Source organism: Haliaeetus leucocephalus, unplaced genomic scaffold (genome assembly GCF_000737465.1).
Source record: "Haliaeetus leucocephalus isolate CR32 unplaced genomic scaffold, Haliaeetus_leucocephalus-4.0 Scaffold953, whole genome shotgun sequence".
NCBI classification, from domain to species: Eukaryota; Metazoa; Chordata; class Aves; order Accipitriformes; family Accipitridae; genus Haliaeetus; species Haliaeetus leucocephalus.
Genome location: NW_010973389.1, coordinates 867,595 through 873,134, shown reverse-complemented (window position 1 = coordinate 873,134; position 5,540 = coordinate 867,595).

The following is a 5,540-nucleotide window of genomic DNA, read 5'->3' as shown; positions in this document are numbered from 1 at the left end:
TGGACTTGGCAGTGAGGTTTATGGTTGGACTTGATGATCTTAGGGGTCTTTTCCAACCTAAATGATTCTATGATTCATTTCAACACCTTCACCCAAAGGTTAAAGTCTTCCTGACTCCCAAGGGAGGGAAGGTGTTGGTAGATAATCACGTTGGCCTGATTTCATTTGAGTCACTGTTTATGTGCTGTTAACCAGAACAGTCATCCCCTCCTCCAACTCTTTCCCACTGTTATTTGCAGTTGTGCCTACTGTGCCATACTGAGTCTGGTGGGGGTTTTTTTTTGAATTTGAAAAAACAGCTGTAGACCATTAAGTTGTTTTCTCCAAGTTTGTTCATGAACAGTCTCAGGCACAGTATTTGCTTCCCTTATCTTCTTTTGGGAAACTAGTTTTCTCCCCAGCTGTGTTTTTGTTGTGGGGGTTTTTTTGTGGTTTTTTTTTTTCCCCTGATAACTAGGTTATTACAACAAAGAACAAAACTCTTTTACTACTTAAAACTGTAATAATCAGCATACCTAACATATCCCCAATAGGTGGTGCTGCATCTTTTTCGTAGTGTTTAATTGTTGTATTGTTGGCTGTGATCACCTAGAAAAGTTAAGTCTTTCTTGAGTGAACTGAAGTTAGTACTCTAATAATATAATAATAACAACTCCTTTGGATTTTTTTTTTATAAATAAGTATTGCAATTCAATTGGCAAAAGAAATCAAGTGTAGATTTGTAGCTTAGTAATTAGGACAGTCATCTGGTTCTAGAAAGACAAAAAGCAGGTTTTGGTCCCTCTACCACAGATTAATTGTGATTAAATCAGTAATTGTAAAATAATAAATAGACCCTGGGGAGGAGATCAGAACCCTCAAAGTCTTTGTAACCATGTGAACACATTATATCAGAGAGCCATGGTCTTCTCCACTTCTGTTCTGATCTCACCCATTTTCCATTCTTACACAAAGCAGAACACAGAATATGTGAGAAGTCTAATGCACACACTCCAGGATAACATCTTTCTCCAAGGCTTTTGATATGGGTTCCCACAGCCTCCTCCTAGAGAAACCGATGCCTTACAGTCTAGACAAGTGGTCTGTGTGTTGGGTGGGGAACTGGCTGACAGGCTGCACCCAGAGGGTGGTGGTAAATAATAGCTCCTTTTCAAACTGGCAACCTATCACAAGTGATGTCCCCCAGGGATCAATATTGGGCCCAATGCTATTTAATATCACCATAAGTGATCTGGATGATGGGATCAAGCATACCGTGGTGAAGTTTGCTGATGATACCAAACTGAGTGGGGAAGTGGACACTTTGGAAAGGAGAGCCACCCTGCAGGAAGACCTGGATAGTCTGGAAGAGTGGGCTAACAAGAACCTTAGGAAGTTCAGCAAAGACAGATGTAAGGTCTTGCACCTGGGAAAACATAATCCAGGAGTGCAGCACAGGCTGAGACCTACCCGGCTGGGGAGCAGCTCTGTGGAAAGGGACCTGGGGGTCCTGGTGGACAGCAAGCTCAATGGGAGTGAACAGTGTGCTGCTGCAGCAAAGCAAGCCAACAAGATGCTAGGTTGAATCAACAAGGGCATCACCAGCAGAGATAAAGAAGTCATTATCCCACTCTACTCAGCACTTGTCGGGCCACACCTGGAACACTGTGTTCAGTTTTGGTGCCCGCTATAAAAAAAAGATGTGGACAGGCCGGAGAGGGTCCCAAGAAGGGCCACAAAGATGATCAAAGGACTGTGAAGCCTGCCATATGAGGAAAAACTGAGAGAACTGGGTTCGTTCAGCCTTGAGAAAAGAAGGCTTAGGGGAGACCTTATCACCATGTTCCAGTATTTAAAGGGTGCCTACAAAGAAGATGGAGACTCCCTTTTTACAAGGAGTCACATGGAAAAGAGAGGGGTAATGGATACAAGTTACGCCTGGGGAAATTCCAACGGGACACAAAAGGAAAATTTTTCACAATGAGAACAATCAGCCATTGGAATAATCTCCCCAGGGAAGTGGTGGATTCCCCAACATTGGACACTTCTAAGATTTGGCTGCACAGGATACTGGGCCATCTTGTCTAGACCATGCTTTTCCCAAGAAAGGCTGGACCAGCTGATCCTTGCGGTCCCTTGCAACCTGGTATTCTATGATCTTAAAAGTTAGGCCAGTTGAGAGCTGGAAAATGTAAGCTTAAATCCCCTCAGAGTCAAGAATAAAATTTACATCTTTCTGCTCTGAGTTAATTTTTTTTCCACTGTATCGTTATCAGTGACTAAAAGGGATTTATAAACTGTGGGCTTTTAAAATGAACTTAGTTTAAAGAGGGAAGGGTTGTTACTTAGTGAGATCAATGTATGTTTTCTCATCAAAAGAAAAGCCATATTGTTTGTCAGTAGCCTATTTGTATATAAAATATTTTGCCCAGATTGCTCCTGCTGATATAAATGATTTTTAAAAGCTGTTCCTGAATACTATCTTTTCTTCCAAAATTATTAGAAAATGTTCATCTTTTTAAACTAATAATTCCTTATTTGAGACATATCAGTTCTGGGGAATGTCAGCTTGAAATCCAGCAGTTATGATAGGTATTGTGTCCAACAGTCACTCCTTTTCTTTAAAGAAACCTGATTTTAAGTGTTAAAGCAGTTCTTATACTACTATATAGTCATTAATATAGCATATAAAGAGCATGTATAAAAGAATGCTTTTATAGAGCTTTCAAACCACTTTTTAAAACCAAACCTTTTCAAAAACTGAGGTCTTTTTGCAGTGAAATTGCCTGGTAAGACATAGTTAGGTTTCCCTGTGCACCAAAACATCAATTGTTGGTGACAGAAAGCATTAGAAATAAAGCAAGTGACATGGCCCAAAATGAGTGTGCGTCATACTACTTCAAGAAGCAGTAGAAGAGAGCTGTAACTCTCCTTTCCTCAGTAACACAGAAATACTGCTGGAAGTGTGCAGTAGCATGAAAATAACCTGCAGGAACAGCAGGACTTCTACATGAGAAAACAGTGCTTAAATAAAACTATTTAACTAATTTATTATTTAACTGATTGTGCAAGTCTGCAGTCATGTATACACAGCGATAAGCCCTTTTGCTTATGAAGTGCTAAATCCACAAAAATCAGCTTTAAATCAATACGAGTATATTGCGCTCTAGGATGTTCCAGGTATTAATTGCTGTTTTGGGGATCTCTGTTTTCCAGGGAATTTTTGAAATCAATTGCAGAGTATCCTGTGGAGCCTGAAAGAAGTGTGGGATACATGTTTATTGTTTTGTGAAACCTCCCCTTATATTTCACCTATCTTCTGTTGCTTGTTATTTTCAAAATGCTAGCAGAGTACCATAATCCACTTTTTTTTTTTTTTTTTCTCTTTTGCAATTGTGTGAGGTATCCAATGACGTTCCATGTGGGTACATCCCTTCACCATGTAACCTTCACTGACCGTTGCTTTCAGGACAGGATTTCACAAGAAGAATGGTGTAGAAAGGTGAGACAGAATTATCTGTGTTTATGTGTCCAACAGTCAGTCAATTTGTTTTTTGTCCATCTATAGGACAGAGATGGCCATTTTCCTGGGAGTCTGTATTGAGCTTATTCCCCATGTCTCTGAACATGATCCGATGGAGGTTAGCTTCAGTGCTGCTACTCAGGATGAGCAAATTAGTCAAGTGGACTTTTCTAGAAACCTATCAGTGTATTTTTATGCTCTCTTGTACTTAAATGCAGAAGGTCTAAGGCATGATAGTATGTGTAATGTTAGAGGGAGTTATCTTCCTAATCACTTTGAAGATATTGATTTAAATATAGTATCAAAAAACTAAGATGTCAATGCAGGAACTGCATGGTTTCCTCCTGTCACGTCAGCATTTAGTACTATCTAATATAGCAGAAAGGCCAAATTTCCCTCAGATAACTCTCTTCTGGCTCTTAGTTTTGGGGATTTCTCCCCCTTCCCCGTTTTCAGCCTCTAGTAAGGTTATATAGCATAAATCAGAAATTATTGGTGGTTGTGCAAAAATGTTACTCAACTCCTCACAGAGAGGAAAACAGCAACCCCTTTGCCAGCTCCCTTATCTTTATAATTTTGCTAGAGCTACTTGGCTTTACTCTAGAACTGAAGCTGACCCATGATTTTGTCCTTTGTTTATAGTTACTGGTAAATCTTTACTTTCCAGCAACTTGAGGAGCTTGGAATGCAGACAAATCCAAAATCACTCCAGTGGAAACTCTAGTGATGACAATGGCTTCAGGAACAGTACACTTGAAGTGAAAGCTGAGCTGTTAATAGCAACCCTTGAATATCTATCTATAAGTATGACCCAAAGGGAAGAGTAAACAAATAGTTGATGTAACTTTGGAACAGTGAGATGCTTCTGTATCACTTCAAATATGAACTGATGAAGGAGGATATTAATTGGTTTGATGAACCCTACAAGCCGTATGTTCGCCTCGTCCTTTGGCAGATAATATTTACCAAAGAAATTCAGTTGACTTTGAAGGGGCTTGGCTGTTCTGGGATGAGAACCGCATTATTTTTTTTAAAGGCTTCCACATCAAAATGGAGCAGGTGAATGAAAGTATGGATCATAGCTGCTATACTGTAATTCTGTAGGTAACACTTTCTAGTGGAAGCGAGCATCTTTAACACGCTCTTTGCCTCCCTACCAGGTTCAAGATTTTTTTTTTTTACTTTCTCCTCCTGAAGGGAAGAGGTACCAATGATGTAATTACAAACAGATGATAGTTCCTGCAGGAATTGTCACTGATATCTCCTGGGTCTCAGTGCATCATACTGACCAATACCACGCCTCTTTGACATTATTGCTAGTTGGTATTACCCCATACTGAACTTCACATACATACAGCCAGAGATTATCTGGTTGTGCGAGACGGTAAGGTACCACACCGCAGCTGGGTTTCATAGATACAACAAAAAGTGGATGCGGTACGGAGGTGTGAGATCCATGGGGTGGCTGATCTGAGGTTTTCACAGCAGTGTTGTCTTTGTTTCACAGGGCGTTGGGGAGGAGTAAAAGCGAAACAATCAAATCCAATTTTCAAGTAAACGGTGTTCAAAATCAAGCAGTACGTGTAATACTGATGCCATTCCAGCGTCCCTTTTAAATACGCATGGCTAGGCAAACTGCCTTTAAGGAGAGGTAGTGGAGAGCGAGCTGGAGGCACACAGTTACTTTCCAAGGTTTCACTGAAAGACACAAGTCGTTTCCACCAGCCCTGGCTGCAGCACACACTTTGTTTGACTGTGGATGTTGCACCTGCCTACGGCAGACCCTTGGTAAAGAGGAGCCATGGTTCGTACCGGTGGGTGACTCCAGGGCCTAGAAAGGCTCCTGCTACAAACGGTTCGTGTCTGGTTAGCCACATCGGCAGGCTCTGAGAAGAGCAAAGCGCAACGTGCGTGGGTTCTGACGGCAGGGCTGGGGAAGAGCCGTTTCATCCAGTTGATGAAATTCGTGCGGGGGTGGAGAAGGAGGCGGCAGAAAGGCGCTCGGCTCCAACTGGCGGACTGGAGGCGGTGGGCGCGC